At 42.8% G+C, this 19,216-nt stretch overlaps 1 protein-coding gene across 6 annotated transcripts in view; it reads left to right on the top strand.

Annotated features, from left to right (window-relative positions):
- Nucleotides 1-19,216, top strand: part of RGS20 (regulator of G protein signaling 20) — a 65,651-nt gene that overhangs the window by 1,237 nt on the left and 45,198 nt on the right. The window lies entirely within an intron of this gene.

Genomic DNA, 19,216 nt, shown 5'->3' with positions numbered 1-19,216 from the left:
GGGGCGGGGAGGGCTGTAGGCTTAGGGTGTGTCCGTGTTGGAAAGGGGGCGTCGAGCCACCAGGATCAATTCTACCGGGTCCACCAGGGCGTGCGCACGATTCAACCTGTGTGTCCTGGGGTCAGTGAGTGGGTGGGGCACGCAGGAGCCTATCCCTTAAACCCTAAAATACGGGGTGACACCCCAAGTATATTTGGGAAACTCCAGGTGGGTTTCCCCTGGGTGGGGAGAAGGACGAGGAAGGGGCCGGGCGCCAGAGGCAGACAGTTTGAGCGCAGGTGGGAAGAAAGAGGAGACACTCCCTAAATCGCAAAACCTCCCTTTAAGAGAAGCGCAACTCAGGCGGGGCACCCGACGAGCGGGACTGGGATGTGGGCACCCGCGCGTGGACCGTGGAGGGGCTGACTCGGTGTGGGCATTTACGCTTTTGAAAGCCGAATGGTGGGGCACTGTCGCCCAGTCTTTGCCCCACGCCAAGGAGGTTAAGGTGCGGGCGCCGGGGAGATTTTTCTTGAACAAACCCGAGTGATTGACTCTTCTGCACTCTTGGAGCTGTGCTCGGAAAGTTGGAATGCGGCTGGGCGCCCAGGCTGCGGAGACTGGAGAGGGGAGTGGGCGGGCGTGGGACCTAAGGAGAGGCGGCGCGCCGGGAGCGGGGTGGGCTTTTAGGGGTCGGTATGGGCGGCGGCCCTCCCCCCAACCGGTAGTGAATGAACGTGGGCGGGGCCTTGGAACAGGCGGCGCTCGGAGAAGGGCCCGTTTTCGGGCTGTTGTGTGTGCCCCGCGGCGCTCCTGCGTCTGAGCGGAGTGGGCGGGAGAGGCTGGATACTGGGGAGTCTTTGTGCTCTGCGACCTGCCCACCCTGCCTTTGGGGCTGTGGGCGGGAGAAGGACGGTGGGAGAGGCGGTGCGTCCCGACAGGAGTGGGTTGCGATCCTCCAGGACTCGCCAGCGTTCGAGGAAAACCCAGGCAGGCGACTCCAGCGGCAGGCGGGACGCGGCGGTGAAGAGCGTTCGAGCCAGGCGAGGGGGCGCGGGCTGGGCGCCGGGGGGAGCACCCTCGGCAGACAGGCGGAGGAGTGAGCGCGAGAGCGGATTTTCTGTCCGGGAGGAGGGGAGGGCTAGAGTGCAAGTCTCTCCTCACCTCGCTTCTTTCTCAGAATCCGGAGGAGGCCAATCACGATTTGTCGACACCCCACTCTCCCCAGGCCATCTGGCTGGAGTTCGCTGGTTGTCCCAACCGCATCCGGTGCGTTGGATGCGGGCGCGATTCCTCTTGCCCACTGGCTAGCAGGGCAGTCACTTGCCTACCCGGGCTCTGCGTTGCCCCCGGAGTGTGGGGAGCAGGGAGCTCCTGCACCGATCTCCAATCATCATCTTTGGGTCATTTCCCCTCTTCCGGGGCGCAGGTCGCAGGACCGCTGTGTGGCTGGGCTTCGTTTCACCTCTGATGGTTCCAGATTGTGAAATTGCCTAAACAAGGGTCCGAGTTCACGAAACAGTCTGACTTCCTCCCCAGACTTGGCAAGGACATTTCTAATGAAGTGACTCTATCTGTAAATTCTTATTTTTTGCTCATAACCTAATTTTCTGCTGGGCCTCATCCTGTTTATCTTCTGTTCATTAAGTGGCGCCTTTTGTATTACGCATTAGTAACGCGTATGAGAAGCAGTAGTGCCTAATGGGTAAGAGTCCTGGGCTCTGTAACTGTTTTCAAATCCCAGCCTAGCTGTGTGACCTTAGGCAAGTTACATAACCTCTCGGTGCCTTAGTTTTATCATCTGTAAAATGGGACAGTAAAAATACCTACCTCATAGGGCAGCTGCCAGCATTCAGTAAATTAATATAGTAGAGTTCTAGCACATGTGAAACAAAAGCTATTATTACTATTATTATTATGTTGATGCCAAATTGGCTAAGTAGACTTCAAAGTATAAAAAGATCAGGAACAAAATGCATGTTTTTGTATGCTATAAAGAGTGTACATAATGAAATAGAAGATGTCCGTCATCAAAATTAGAAACAGTAAATGTTTTCTATGTCAATATTTAAATTTAAGTACAATGCATTTCTTAATCATCTGGACTCCTTTTATTTCAAATAATTATGACATATTTACATACAAGCTTCAAACAGCATTTTAAGAAAATTATCTCTAAGTTTCAAAATATTTCACTTTGTAAAGCAGATATGCATAAAAAATACACATTAGGTCATGGTATATACAGAAAATCCACATTTACATCAAAATATTGCACTGAGTCAGTTGTATTTATGAGAACTGGAAACTTACCTTAGAAGCTAGAAATGATAACTTCTCTAAGATCATTGTAAACATTTTACCCAAAATACCCTTGATGTCAAGAATATAGAGTGATAAAAGTGAGATTACTTTTTCCTCCTTCTTCTCTTTACAGATGAGGAAGCATTCAGAGAGGTTAAGGGTCCAGGCCAGAGATCTCCAGCTAATAGGGGCTGAAATAGGATTAGAATTAGGTCTTCTGACTCACCCAGGGCTCTTCCACACCACACTGATGATCCTATTTCCAACACAAGAGAGGCCAGGCAGTAATGTGGCTAGTGTAGTCCCACAGCTTCAGCATGGACCCTCACAGCAGAAGATAAGACCGCATGGCTTGCCTAAGATAAGGTAAGGTCACAGATGAAGCTAGAGGCAGAGCCAGCATTAGAATTTAAAGTCCCACTAGAGTATACAATTAGTTGCATATTCTGTTAATCCCTTGCAGTTTTACATTAGGAACCATTTTTGAGCTTTTCTTAAATTCTTAGAATCTCCTTCCTGCTGGCTTTGACAAAGGTCTTTCCGGTAAAAGAGCTTTTTAGGAAAGGCCTTCAAAGTTACCTAGGAGATTTTATTATTCCAGATTTTGCGGACAAGCAAGAGTGAGAGATGGGCCGGCCGGCAGCGCACCGGTTGAGTTTGCACATTCTGCTTCGGCGGCCTGGGATTCCCAGATTCGGATCCCAGGTGTGGACATGGCACCGCTTGGCAAGCCATGCTGTGGTAGGCGTCCCACATATAAAGTAGAGGAAGATGGGCATGGATGTTAGCTCACAGCCAGTCTTCCTCAGCAAAAAGAGGAGGATTGGCAGCAGATGTTAGCTCAGGGCTAATCTTCCTCAAAAAAATAAAAAAAAGAATGAGAGAGAAAAAAGCTTTCTTATTTTAATGCAATAGCCTGGTTAGTGGTTTCATTCCAGGCGTTTGAATATCAGTTTCTAAAATCCTGCTGTCCTTTATTTCTGCATATGGCAGTCTAATGACATTCACCTTCCACAAACAGATGCAGCTTGTGGCGTAAAGGTCCAGCCCTCACATGAGTGGTTTAGGAATTACATGGCAGAGCCTTTGAAGTGAGCATCTGGCCTTGCAAAGTTATTTATAGGAATGGTGTGTCTTTCAGGGAAGGCACTTCCAGGAACTGTGCCTGCATCCTTGAAGAAGGAAACTATGGTTCTCTCCAGCGTTCGAACTGGATATCCTACCCTTGACTTTGCATCTCTGTATATATACCTCCCACGTGTTCTCAGAAATACAACCCATTAAGCAGGAAGTGACTTTCTAGCATGTTCCCAAGCCAGTTCAACAGAACTGCGTTTTGAAACCACATGTGTTAGGTCAGGCCCCAGTATGATTGTAATGTGAATCACTGTCCAGTTGGAAAGATTGTGGATTGGTTTTCAGTGCACCACCAGGTGACTCACAATGTGAGCTTCTATTCAAATACATATAGCGTCAGTCAGCAACGAGCAGCGTTCACTCTGAGTCAGAGCTTAGCATTTAGTACTATATGTGTGAGTCACTGACTACCCGGCACTATCTGAGATGGTCCTTGAATGTTACCTTGAACAGCTCAAGAGTTTAGACAAGGCTGCATGGGGTGAGTCAGTTCACAGCACCATTGAATGGGCTTTTGTAGCGGCCATTCACAATAAAATTTGAAGTGACTGAGTGTTCAAGGTAATATTACACGATTAAGAATTCATGAATAAATTACCTTGATTCTAATCCAGCTGATTAGAATCCAGCTATTTGCATGGGGGATCATTTATGAAATATGAGTAATATGCCCTGTTGCCCAGCAGTGATGTTTTACTTGAATTACTTCTGATTATTAAATCATTTTGGGAGCACTTGATTTCTAGTTATTATTTAATTTTACTCCAAATTGTAAAATTCTTTTTAAGTACATGTTAGTATTTGGATTTTAGAGGATGGCGTCCCATGCAAAGTTACCCAGCAGTTTGACTTCCTGAGGTCTGGGTTGTACAACGTGCACCTCAGCCCAGCAGTGAAGTAGAGAACACTTTGTTCTTGGGTTTGTCTCCGTTTGTGCTCTTGTCACCCCTGATGCTGCTTGAACAGTGTTTGCTCAAGGCTAGAACACATTTGTGGTGCTGTTCTAAGGTTTGCGACACCCAGCACTTCTGACCCTTCTGGGGCTGCATGGCTCCATCAGCACAGGCTGGCATAGCTGATCCGTTTATGCAGGACAGTGGGAAGAGTGATGCAACCTATGCCTTACCCCTCCCTTGTAAATGACTATCATGTCTCAGAGTAGGATGATAATGACACTTAAGGGACTAATAGATTTCTTCATTTGTTAATAATTGGTGGCAAGAAGTTATTATCCTTGGACCTAAGGTTAGACTACTGTTTAAAAGTACATGTATATTCATGGGATATTGCTCAGCCATAAAAGACAAAATCGTCCCATTAGCAACAACATGGATGGAGCTTGAGGGTATTATCTTAAGCGAAATAAGCCAGAGGGAGAAAGACAGACACCACATGATTTCATTCATATGTTGAAGATAAACTAATACAGGGACGAAGAGAACAGTTCAATAGTTACCAGAGGGGAAGGGGGTGGGCATAAGAGGTGAAAGGGCACATTTATGTGGTAACTGACAAATAATAATGTACAACTGAAATTTCACAATGTTATAAACTATTATAACCTCAATAAAATAAAACATTTTTTAAAAGTAAACGTATATTTTTGTGTGTCTTCTGATGGCTCCAAGAGAACCCCTGGTGTGTGGACTTTACAATATACATTTATTGAGTGTCTACAAGTACCCATTTCCAGCGATAAGCCAGATACTAATTCATACATCTTCTGTTACGTAGAAAGGTATAGATACTTCTTTGCATTTAATGGGGACTGTACATAAAGAGTTCCATTCTTCCTGACTTAATGTAATTCCTGGCAAATTCAGGTTATTGGGACTCTTTAATGAGTTAGACTATTTATAAAATTGAAACAAAGTTTCTATGTAAATTTGCTAAATTCAGCAAGGAGCTATAGGTATTTTTGTGACTTTCATCATTGCTCTTAACTTTATTATTTATGGTGAGTTATACCTTATAGTAAAGTGTACACATCTTAAGTGTCCAGCTTAATCAACTTTTCGTAAGTGTACCCCCATGTAACCATCATCCAGATCAGGATTTCTCAACCTCAGCACTATTGACGTTTTGGATTGAATACATCCTGTTCTGAGGACTGTCCTTTGCATTGCAGGGCGTTTAGCAGTGTCCCTGTCCTCTGTCCACTAGATGCCAGCAGCACTCCTCTCTAAATGTGACAGGCAAAAATGTCTCCAGACTGCCTAATGTTTTGGATGGCCGTGGGGGGGTGTGGGACGGCGACGGGGACAGCGGCTGGAAGATCAGTCACCACTGCTCTAGATCAAGATGTAGGATCATTTTTAGCCCAAATCCTTAAGACCCCCTCTTGCTTCCTTCCAGTCAATACCCTCACAGGTAACCAGTCATATAAGTTCTCAAACCCTATATTAGTTGGGCCTGTTTGAACCTCATATGGAATTATACAAGACATATTCTTTGCATCTCCTTCTTTAGCTCAGCACTATGTTTTTGAGATCGACTCGTTGCATGTGTTGTGACTTTTCAGTGCTGTCCACTGTTTCTTTATGTGATTGCATCACAGTTCTTTTATCCGTCCCACTACGTCCGGACGTTTGAGTTGTTTCCAGTGTGCGGCTATTATGAATAATACTAATATGAACATTCTTATTCATGTCTTTTGATAAATATAAGCCCTTATTTCCATTGGATGCCCAGGAATGAAATTGCTGGCTAATAGATTGAGTGTATGTTTAGCTTGATTAGATACTGTCAGTTTTTCAAACTGTTTTTACATCCAAATCAATTTACACGTCTACCGGCAATATATATACTGCTTCACATCCTCACCAGCAATTGTCTTGTCCACTCATTTAATTTTAGGCCTTCTGGTGGCTCTGTAGTGGTGTATTGTTGTGGTTTTAATGTTTCCCTGATTACTGATGATGTTGAGCACCTTTTCTTGTCCATTTGTATATCTCCTATTGTAAACTGCCTTTCAAGTCTTTGGCCCATTTTTCCATTGTGTTTTCTGTCTTCTTCTTATGATTTGGAAGAGTTCTTTGTAGATTCTAGATATAAGCTATTGTCAAAAATGTGTGTGGGCCGGCCCAGTGGTGCAGCGGTTAAGTTCACACGTTCCGCTTCTCGGCGGCCCGGGGTTCGCTGGTTCGCATCCTGGGTGCAGACATGGCACCGCTTGGCAAGCCATGCTGTGGTAGGCGTCCCACGTATAAAGTAGAGGAAGATGGGCACGGATGTTAGCTCAGGGCCAGGCTTCCGCAGCAAAAAGAGGAGAACTGGCAGTAGTTAGCTCAGGGCTAATCTTCCTCAAAACAAAAAAAAGTGTGTGTCTGTGTGTATTGTAAATCCCAATCTGTGCTTGCCTTTACACTCTCATTCCATTATGTGTTTACTTCTGTAGTTTCTGTTGAAAAGACATGATTCTCTGAAGGTAACATGTCTTTTTCCTCTGGCTGGTTTAAAATTTTTCTCTTCGTTTTTGGCTTGCCACAGTTTGAATATAATGTACCTAGAGGTGGTTTTTTAATTTGTCCTACTTTCACTTCACTGAGCTGCGTATATCTGTGGATTGATATATTTCATCAGCTTTGGAAATTTTTCACTCAGTATCTCTTTAGATATTGCTTCTTACCTGTTTTCTCTCTTCCTCTCCTGCTTCTGGGACTCAAATCTAACATATAGTAGACTTTTTCCTTTTTCCCCCTCATGTCTCTTATTCTATGCTCCGTTTTGTCCGTTTTTTTGTCTCTCTCTTCTTTAATTTGAATGTTTTCTTTTGACCTGTGTTTTAGTTTACGTAACCTTCTTCTGCTGTGCCCAGTTTTCTGTCAAACCATCTAGTGAGGCGCCGGCCCCATGGCCAAGTAGTTAAGTTTGCGTGCCCCTCTTTGGTGGCCTGGGGTTCGCTGGTTTGGATCCTGGGCACAGACCTACACACTGCTCATCAAGCCATGCTGTGGCGACATCCCACATAGAAGAGCTAGAATGATCTACAAGTAGGATATACAAATATGTGCTGGGGCTTTGGGGAGAAAAAAGAAAAAGAGGAAGATTGGCAACAGATGTTAGCTCAGGGCCAGTCCTCCTCACACACACACAAAACTGATCTTCACTTCTTCGTGTTAAAAAAAACCCCAGCTAGTGAGTTGTTAATTTCAGAAATTGTTTTGTTCTAAATGTACTATGTCCATTTGATTCTTTTCAATACATTTAAATTCTCTGGTGAAATTTCCCATCTTTTCATCAGTTTTGTCCATCTAATTCTTGTCCACTAAATCCAATATTGAGATTGTTTGTGAGGCTGTATCTATTGTTTGTTTTTTCTACCCCATTTTTCTATCCCATTGCACATCCAGTAATTTTTATTATATGTAGATATTTTATATAAAGAGACTGTGGAGGTTCAGATAGTATCTTCCACCAGCAAGGAATCTCCCTTGGAGAGATTTCCTCTATGAGGATGAGGGACTGACTACTTCAGTCCTAATAGGTATTGAAATGGGTTGGAGCTGGTTTCACTTTTAATAAGACTTACATAACCTCTGGGCATTTCTCATTCCTCAGGTATTTCCTCCTGGGCTTTGGATTTAGAGCTTAGTGAGTTCTGTCTCGTCAGTTCTGGAAGATGACAGACTCGGTCTCACCTTCGAAGGTTCTGAGCTTTGCTTTCCCGCCTCCACCCTCCCCAGGTGGCTTCCACATCTGGTGAATGTCTTGAGGAGGCCAGCCATGTGCTTGAGGAGGGCCTTGTGACTGAAGGGGGACCTGTTCTCCCACATGAGACTGTTGAGTCCCCTTATGTCCTCAGCCCATGCTCAGAGTCTACAAATGCCCTCAGAGAAAAAACACCTAGTAACAGCTGCTCACTTTTGAAGAGCTCCCCCGCTCAGAAATTTTAGTAAACTTAATCTTTTTGCTTCCACAGCTCTCTGATGTCTTTAGAAATGTGGTTTTATTTATCTGACTTTTTTAGTTGTTGCATCAGAACAGTGGTCTGCTCTGACCTATTAGCATTTTTCTTGAAGTTATTTTTCTTGAATTAAGTTTCTTCTTCTATCTTTGGATCACATTTTTATCTTTCTATAATATCATTTGTTTCCAATGCAATTCAGAAACTGAACATTAAAAATTTTGCCATTTATAAGTATAAAATGTAATAGAGGTTTTGTAGTTTAAAAACATTAGAAGGAAAAGAAGCATGTTGTAATCCCTGCAGCTCTGTATGCTTCAAATTGCAGTCGTGTGATGTAAGATGCCTGAGCGCTGAAATAAAGCGAACTGGGTTTGAATTTCAACCCTGCTCACTGGTTTTGTGAGCCTCTGATTCTAAATATGCATAACAGGGATAATTATACTTACTTTATAGTAAGATGTACAGCAGAGGGTTCAAGAGATTTTCACATTAACAGAAAAACTTAATGACAATTAACAAGCCCCAGAAGTACTAAGGAAGAAGCACCAAAGGGAAATAATATGCACAAAGGTTTTGTGTATGAGCTCAGATGCTAGAGGCTTTCAGGGATCAAATTACTTACAGACTAAAAGCTTTAAATAGGATGGGAGCTTGCTATTCCACATTATTTATAATAGGATCATCAGCACAGGATGAAAAATGCTAACTAATAATGGACATGAGGCACAGTTTGAGGAGCCAATGCTACCATTCACTAAGGGATCATGAAGAATTTTCTATAGGAAAAAGTATAATTTATGGAAAAAGAGACATGGAAGGAAAATTTGCCCAGACAGACCTATTAGAGTAGATAAGGCTAGTTAGTTACTGACAAACACACCTTTTCGTACATTTTTATTATCCTTAATTTGCATGTACGTTAACACATTTCATAACCCATCTGCTGTAACTGGTGGAAAAGAAGTTCTTCAACCACCCAATATTCATCCAGGCCTAATGTCTGTAAGATTTGTGGCCAGCATAAACAGAACGAGCTGGGAGAGCCCCAGGAGATTGGACCAGAGGGACGGGGGCTTCTGCCGCACTGGGTGAGTTCCTGCTCTCATGATCAAACAAGGATGACTTGTCTGTAAGAGTTTCCACAGTTCCAGCCAATAATAGGGGCAATAATAGGAAGCTTCATTACAAATGTGATTCATTAAAGACAGTTAAAATAAAAATGTATGTTACTTTTAAGAAACGTAATAACCTTATACGTAATGCGTAATAACACACTTAAAATACAATATCCAGGGGCCGGCCCAGTACCGCAGCGGTTAAGTGTGCACATTCTGCTTTGGTGGCCTGGGGTTTGCCGGCCAGGGTCCCGGGTGCGGACATGGCACCGCTTAGCAAGCCATGCTGTGGCAGGCGTCCCACAGAGAAAGTAGAGGAAGATGGGCACGGATGTCAGCTCAGGGCCAGTCTTCCTCAGAAAAAAGAGGAGGATTGGCAGATGTTAGCTCAGGGCTAATCTTCCTCAAAAAAAAAAAAAAAATATATATATATATATATATATAATATCCATATAATAGCAGCAATATCTTTGTCATACCCAACAAAATTAACACGATTTTGGCATCATTTAATACCAGCTATGTTGGTTTCCTAGGGCTACCATAACAGAGCACCCCAGACCGGGTGGCTTAAATAACAGAAATTTGCTTTCTCACAGCATGAAGGCTAGTTCAAGATAAGGTGTCAGCAGGTTTGGCTTCTCCTGAGGCCTCTCTCCTTGGCTTGCAGATGGCCACCTTCTTGCTCTGTCCTCACATGGCCTTCCCTCTGTGTGTGCACATCCCTGCTGTCTCTCTGTGTGTCCTAATCTCCTCTTCTTATGAGGACAACAGTCAGATTGGCTTAGGGCCCCACCCTAACGACCTCTTTAAAGACCCTGTCTCCAAACACGGTCACAGTCTGAAGTGTTGGGGGTTAGGACTTCAACATATGAATTCTATTCATATTCAGTCCATGACACTAACCTTATCACCTTCTTTCTCCTCAGTCTCTTTACTCTGACTGCTTCCTCTACCCTACTCCTTCTTTTTCACACACTAACTTGGAAGAAACTGGATCTGTTGCCCCGTGGATTGTCCTACATCCTGAATTTATTTGCTTCTTCCTCATGATGCTAACTTTCTCCTCTATTCCCTAAATTCCTGCAAACTCAATGTTAGATCCAAAGGCTCCAATGGACCAGATCGTTTCATGGATAGTGCTTGCACTTCCTACTGCATCCCATCAGAGGGATACAATGTCTACATGACTGGGCTACTTTTAGTTATGCTGAAGATGTTATTTCATAAAGGCCCTTCTGAACACCTGGTAGGTCATTTCAACGTTTACAGAGTGGCTGATAGGTATAAGCTGTGTATGGGCACATGCTGCAAAGGTTAACAGGTGCTACTCTTGTTACAGGAGCCTTCTGCTTGCCAAAAGATCTTGACATTGTCCACTCCAGGCAGACTCTTTGAAGCCCTGACCCTCAGCAGGGCCAGAATGACTCTCTGATGCCTATGCAGTTGATCTCTCCTCCTCCCCTTGCACCACCAGGAGCTGCTACCCTGCCTCCTCCTAGCTGTCACTTCCCTGGCTGGACTGGGGATCGATGATGATGATGATGTCTTTCCCCTCTGCATTGTTAATTTGGAGAACTGTTCTGGGTAGAAGAAACTGCATCACCTCCAGAAATGCATCTGAGGATATCAGATGTTCCCGGACCCTTGTCCTAGTATTGAAAGGTATTTAGAGGGTACCTAGAAATATGAGTGGCCGTTAGGGAACATTGAAGGGGCTGTGACCTTTTTCCCCTTGGGAGGATATATTCCTCGTATCACTTCAGAACCAAAGAAGAAACTTGATTCATTCTTTTTATTATTATTATTGAATAAATTTGATGTGTAACTGTGTAAGTTTGGGTACAGTTTACTTTGACACAATTATATATTGTAATATGTCTATGTATTGTAATATGAGTGCCAATGTAGCAATGTTTATCACATTACATCATTATAGTACAACGTTATTGTCTATATTCTTTATACTACGCATTAGATCTCAATGGCTTATTTACTAATTTGTACCCTTAAGCACCATCTCTTTTATCCAACCCCACCACCATCCCCTGGTAATCACCATTTTACTCTATTTTTTATAGGTTTAACTTTTTTAGATTCCACATATAAGTGATATCATACAGTACTTGTCTTTTTCTGTATGACTTATCTTGCTTAGCAAAATGTGCTCAAGATCCATCCATGTTGCTGCAAATGGGAGGATATCTTCCTTTCTCATGGCTAAATAATATTCCATTGTGTATATGTACCACATCTTTTTTTATCCATTCACTCCTTGATGGGCACTTACATTGTTTTCATATCTTGGCTATTGTGACTAATGCTGCGGTAAACATGAGAGTGCATATATCTTGTCGAAATCCTGTTTTCATTTCCTTTGGGTATATACTGAGTAGTGGAATTGCTGGATCATATAGTAGATCTATTTTTAATTTTTTGAGGAACCTCCATATGGTTTTCCATAGTCGTTGGACCAACTTACATTCCCACCAACAGCGTATAAGGATTGCCTTTTCATCACATCCTCACCAACTTGTTTGTCTTCTTGATGATACTGACTTGATTCTTAATGCTCTATTGCTTTCATCATTACTTCAGGCACTTTCATAGAAGTGTGGATATGTAGAGGATTTGAATTCACATCAAATTTCAATTCACATTCTTAGGGTTATATTGAAGCACACATAATACACGATACTCCCTGGGCTCTAGATTTATTTAGATTTCAAAACCAGAGATAGATATGAAATATGTATGAGATTGAACGTAGTAAGGGCTTATGTGGCATTAATTGCACTTATTCATTGTCTTTTCTATTAAATACAACCTGAAATGTAATTAGTTAAGTTTTATGCATTTCTGTTTCTCCCAATGCACTTTGGGGACCCACTTCTCCACTGTTGAAGTAGGAAAGACTATAATTGTAGTAATTCTCTGGGCCAAAGAGCACTTCAAGTGCTTTTAACCGAGGAAAGAGCCTGCATTCCTGATCTTTATACCAACCTGTGTCTATAAAGGAGGTTATGGAAATGCTACGTAATATGACTGGCATGTTTATCTGAATTTCTCACTGTAACATGATGTTCAGGGAAAGTATTTTCATGATGTATTTTTTTTTCCCAAATACACACTTTAACATTTCTGCTAAGTAGTAGGAACTATATGTAGTTCTTGGCTTTGACGGAGCATCTCCCTCAGGAGTCAGGCTGCTCACCTCCCCAGTGCTGTCTGAGGCTCTTGTTCTCTCCTCCTCGTCGCCATGATGCCTGCGGCACTCATGTCTGTCACTGCTCCCACTGCACGGGCACCCACAGCTGGTGTTCCTGCTCTCTTTTATCCCTCCTTACTCTTTTTCCTTGGATATTTTTTCTTTCCTTTTCTTATGGTCTCAGCTTTGTCATACCCAACAAAATTAACAATGCCCAATTAAAATTAACTTTATGGAACAGAAAGGGGGAATGACTTGGCTAGCCAAAGCCCACTGCAGGCAAATGACTTTTATAAGGTCACCAATATAGGGACAGAACAGAACCCACATCCAGCATTCCTGTTCTTTCGGCACTTGTTCGAGTCCACCATGCTGCCTTTCAAGTAAATTAAAATAACAGCGTTTTAAAACTGTTTTATGGAGATATAATTACAAACCATACAATTCACCTATTTGAAGCATACAGTTCAATGGCTTTCAGTACACTGAGAGTGTGTAACTATCACCATAAACCTCTTTAGAACATTTTCGTCACCCCAAGAAGAAACCCAACACCCCTTAGCAGTCACCCTCCAAGCCCCTTTCTCCTGTGGCCTCTGGCAACTACTTTCTCTTTCTACAGATTTCCCTGTTTTGGACATTTCACATAAATGGGTTTATGCAACACGTGGCCTTTTATATCTGGCCTTTTCACTTATCAATATTTGCATGATTTACCCATGTAATAACGGCATCATAGAATAAGAAGAAAAGCTTAACGATCATCTTGCTCCTTCAGTTTGCAGACGAGAAAACCGAGGCCCAGGGAGGTGGCCCATTGCTGAGGTCACAAAGCCTAAGTGTGGAGAGTAAAGCTGGACCCACCCTCGGCCTGCTCAGCCCACCGTTGGGTTTTCCTCACGCCTCCCTAGTCAAAGTGCAAAAAGTACTCTCCGCTCTGCTTGGCCAGCTAACAGACTTACACCCCTCTTCTCTAGTCTTTCCATTTTCAGCTTTCTCAGCTATTTTTGTCACTACTTGCATGCACTCGTGACATGCTGTGTTCCTTCTAGGTTTGTGAATGGTTGAGGTGCCAGATGCCTGAGTGTAGATAATTGGGGACCTGGCTACTTGACTCTCTGCTAAATATAGACGCAAGGTATAGGATCAATTTGTTTATGATCTCAAAATACAATTTAAGGACTTTCCACATTACTCATCCTATCTTTTACATTAAATATCATCAGTAAATACTAAGTTAAAATAATAATAATAATAATGGCATTAGTAGCACTTAATAGTTTTCATATACATTCTCTCATTTACTACTTTTAACAAATCGATATAGCTAATATTATACAAATGAGGAGCAGGAGGCTTAGAAAGGTGAAGATATTTGGTCCAGGCCTCACAGAGGGCAGAGGGCAGAATGGAAGAGGACCTCTGACTTGAAACCCCATGCTTTCTTCCCTATATGGCACAGGCCACTACATGGACTTCTTGACATTCTTGATCCATTGTTCATTATTTTTCAATGATTCTTCTGTAAGTACCAGCTGTGGGCTGGAAGGCCAGCCCTGGACTTGCAGGACTCCTCCAAATAAACTTGATACTCCCACTTGGCCTCTCTGACCTGGTCACCACAAGGATGCTCATCTCGTGATCTGACTTCGTCGGACACTTCTACCTCCCATCATCCATTGCGCTCTGTGGAACTCAGTCTATAATCAGCAAAATGCCCTAATTCTTCACAACTGTCTTTTAATGTCCCTTTCATCCCTCACAGAAATCTGGCTACTCTTTGCACACAGGGCTTCCCCCATGGCCTGATAATTGGAGACATCGTTCTGTTGAAATTCCACTACTTACTTCCAATCTTAAAAGTAAAGGCAGGTTTCTCTTTGCTCTCTGTTGCCAATTCCAAAACATGTCTTCCCTCAAAAACCCTACCTCTTAAGTTCTGACACAGGCTACAACATGGGTGAACCTTGAAGACATTATGCTAAGTGAAATAAGCCCGTCGTAAAAGGGCAAATATTATGTGAGGTTCCTAGAATAGTCAGATTCATGGAGACAGAAAGTAGAATGGTAGCTACCAGGGGCTGGAGGAAGGGAGGTGTTGGGGACTTCATGTTTCATGGGTACAGAGTTTCGGTGTGGGCAGATGAAATAAACAGATGGGATGATAGCTGTACCACAGTGTGAATGTACTTAATGCCACTGAACTGTACACTTAAAAACGGGAAAAATTGTAAATTTTATGTTATTTAACTTTACCACAATTTTTTTTTAAATACCTCTTTTGAATGCATGTCTTAGACTGAACCGTCACTACTGCTCCTTTCAGTCTGCACACCCTCTGGTTCCTGCCCCTCATGTAGAACACTCCAGCATGTGGGCCACCATTTCCTCGCCAGCATTGTTCTTGTCATCATTCTCGATTTCTTCAACATCCTTGTAAATGACCTGTGCTACCCTCTGGCCTCCCAGCTCCTTCATTTCTTGACCCCAGAAATCTATTCCTCTGCCACACCTCAGCCCTCACTCACATGACCATCCCCTAGAATCTGCCATTACCAACCTCCTCAGAAATCTCATCAGCAAACCCCCAGCTGTGACCCGCACCTCCCTTCCCTCACACTGACTCACTCTGGTCCTTTCCTCCATGAGTTCTCTGGTCTCTAAGGCCTCTAGCCCCTTCTCATCTCCCTGACTCTCACGTGTCCTCATTCTCTTCCTCATTCACCACACCTCCTGCATGTTCCAGGAGCATGCCAATCTCATTAGTATTTGCAGTTCCTTCTTCTTACAAGCCTCATCCCCCACATTTTTGTATGCCCACCCTCCGTATCATTGTTCTCAGGTCAGGTGTTTCCTCTTGAGAGACCTTCCCTGGCCACTAACTGTAATGGTACCCTCCTCTCATCATGCTGTCATGTATCAACCATTTTACCATTTTTGTAGCACTTCTTAGACGTGAAGTTCTCTTTCTTATTTCTTTCATGGTTTTTGTCTGTTCTCTCACTAGAATATAAACCCTTGGCAGAGACACTCTAGCTCACCCCTGTAGGCCCAGTGCCAGCAACACTGACTGGTATAGGTGGCGCTCAGAAACATCTGTGACCAGTTCAACAGGAAAACACTTTGAAAACAAACAAGAGTCATTTTTTTAACCTTTTTACCCAGATTTATAATAGGGTCATTCTTTACCTCATCCTTCTGATAAGTCATCAAACAAAGACCCGGCATATTTTCAACATTTGAGAAACTCTGAAACAAAGCAGCCAGGAAGGATGTGAAGAACATTATCCCCTCTACCATTTTTTACAGTGTCTTGTTGACAATATCCCAGGATGCTGCGGGAATATAAAAATCTTTTGCAAGGCCATGATTGTGCTTAGTGGACTCCAGATTTATGCAAAGAGCTTTGTAGGGTTTCTGCATGAAACAGATGCCATCTCAATCACTATTATACTTTTTTAAAAAGTTCCTCCTCCATCATGCTTTCCATTTCTTGAACACAAGAGTCAAAAACATTGAAAGGACAAAGAAAACAACTTGCAGTAAGAGTAAAATCTGTGAAGGAATATTTAATATGAGAGAGTAGGCAAGCAAGTGTCTGGTGTCCAACGTGCATGCTGTTAGAGCTGCAAAGACTTCCCAGGCAAGTGGTTCACCTGCCTCATGTTCCTTGTGAGGCTCATGGAAGTCCAGTGCCCTGGTGGGTGACAGGCATCCTGATAATTATAAAATCTGTGTTCCATCCTTCTTCCATTAGCATACCTCCTTCTAGCCTTTCCTGTTTTCACTTTAGCTTTCTTTAAAATTATGCCATACAAATAGAAAAGTGCACATACGGTTTGATAAATTTTCACAAACTGAACACACCCGTGTAATAAGCACCCAAATTGTGCAGCAGCTCCCAGAAACTTCCTCATCAAGGGCGAGCACTATTTTGACTCCTGACAGCATAGAACAGTTTTATATTTCCTTTAAAAGACTCATACAGGTTTAGGTCTATAGGTTTTGTTGTCTGGCTGCTTTCACTCAATGTTGTTGGTAAGATTCACCCACAGGTTGAGGTAGTTGTAGACGGTTCATCCTCATTACAGAATAATATTCCGTTGTATGAATATACCACAATTTATCCATTCTGCTGTTGATGAACATTTGAGTACAGTCACATGCTGCATAACGACATTTCAGTCAACAGTGGACTGCATATATGACGGTGGTCTCATAAGATTAGTACCACATAGCCCAGGTGTATAGTAGGTTATACCATCCAGGTTTGTGTAAGTACACTCTATGATGTTTGCACAACGATAAAATCACCTAACGACACATTTCTTAGAACATACTCTGTTTGTTAAGTGATGCATGACTGTAGTTTTAGGCTGTTATCTGTAGTATATCCAGGAACATCCTAATGCATGCTTTTGGTGCAACCTTTCTGGGGGGTACATAATAAAAAGGACAGGAATGTCTGGGTCAGAGGGTGTGCATATGGTCAGCTTTAGGTTGTACCACTTGGGACTTTCATCAGCAGTGTAGATTGCTCCATATCATCATCACTTGGCATTTTCTTCATTATTTTAGCCATTCTGGGGTGTGTGTGTGTGTGTGTCTCTGTGTGTGTGTGCGCGCATGTGCATGCCATTCTCTATGTTTTAATAGTTGCAATATCTGCACTGGATCATTATACTATTAGGTTGTGGATACTATTATGAAAATGAAGAAAAAGATAGGCTTTAAAATGTAAAAACAAAATGACTGATTTTTATGTTTTTGACAGAAGGGTCAGGTGGATCAGTCCATATACTGGCGATTAATTTTATTTCCTCTAAATCAGAATGGGCAAGTTAATTTATTTAGCAGTCGTGTCATCAATACTGCGCATGTGTGTGTATACATGCATGTTATGGACATATGTATATACATACATATATAAATATATGTTTTGTTTGACACATATATTTATAATATTTCTAGTGCCTACTGTATGCTGGGCACTATTTTGCCATCTATTTTGCATGAAAAAATCACTGCATTAATGTTTTAATGTAGTTTTCTTTTTAAAATATTTTGGAGATGGTGAACAAACAATGAGACATCCAATAGTTGTTATAGGAAGAGGGATATCAGTTTAGAAAAACTTGTCAAATTTGCCTACCCTGGAATGCTAATTTTAACCTTGATCTTGGCTACATGTGCACTCCAGCTAGCCACCTTCCACAGCATAGTGCCTGAGAGATTGCACACAAGAAACTACCAAAAGCAAACCATATTCCTCAGGTTTCTGCCCACCATCTTTGCAAGGACTCTAACTCTGATGACCTTAGGGTGACAGTCTCTCACTCTGCATGCTTCTTCTCTGGCAGGGCTTCTGCACCTAAGCCAGAGCAGCACGGGATAGCCTGCTCTTCTGTACCTCGACCATACCTTCTCAGCTACCCAAAATGAAAATGTACAGCCAGCCCTGGATATCTGCAGGCTCCGCATCCGCGGATTCAACCAACCGCAGATCCAAAGGTCTATGACGGTTGGTTGTGTCTGTACTGAACGTGCACCTATAGACTTCTTTTCTTGTCATTATCCCCTAAACAATACAGTATAACAACCATTTACATAGCCTTTATATTATATTAAGTATCATAAGTAATCTAGAGATGTTTTAAAGTATGCAGGAGAGTGTGTGTAGGTTTTATGCAAATATGACGCCATTTTATATAAGTGATTCCAGCGTCAGTGGATTTTGATGGGGGCGGAGGAGGGAGAGGATACCCGGGGTCGACTGTATTTCCCAAGCAAGCACATTCATCCGAAGTCACCTCCCTCCCTACCACGTCTCACCACCTAAAATACTTCTTTAGAAGGAGTGAAAAGAAGCACCACAGAGGGAGGAAGCACGTTTATAACTCTCTCATTGTTCTTTCCAGAATTTTACGTTTTTTCTAGTGATCCAAGGCAAGAATGGAAGCAGAGTGATTGATATGGAGACTTCCTTCATGACCCAAGGCCGGAGGTGTCGTCTGGGGCCGGGGCACATGCAGAGAGAACAGAGGGTGGACGTGAGAGACATGCGGGCAGATAGACTTCATTTGGTTTTGCCACGAGCTGGAAGAGGGAGGAGTTGAGGGTAACTTCAAGCTTTTGGACCAGGATAGGTAGTACCGCTGCTTCCCAAGATCAGAAAGGGAAAGGAGGGTAGGTTTGTCCAGGGAAATGATACGTTTGATTTTAGACATTGATTTTTCCATGTTGCAAATATTTTGTCCTGGTTTTTTCTGTAATTTGCAGTGATTGCTCAGAAATTCTGTTGGGGAGCCTATTCCTTCCTGTGGAACACTAAAAAGCTGGCAGGAATTCTCATGCAAACTGTTAATGACTGCCTGACACATTCTTCAGCGATTTGAAGATTGCTTAAAGCAGCCCACAGACAAAGATTTTAATAAGTGTTTAATGCTTTCAGAGGTTCCCCTGGGCTGAGTTATCATTGCGAATGCACCCATCTGCAATCTCCCTGAGAAATTCCCTTGGTCTCCTGGGATAAGAAAGGCCCAATGTAAAGATTTCAATTAGTAC

Source organism: Equus przewalskii, chromosome 8 (assembly GCF_037783145.1).
Source record: "Equus przewalskii isolate Varuska chromosome 8, EquPr2, whole genome shotgun sequence".
Classification (NCBI taxonomy): domain Eukaryota; kingdom Metazoa; phylum Chordata; class Mammalia; order Perissodactyla; family Equidae; genus Equus; species Equus przewalskii.
Note: the sequence above shows the minus strand (reverse complement) of the source record. Positions and strands in the feature narration are given on the sequence as shown.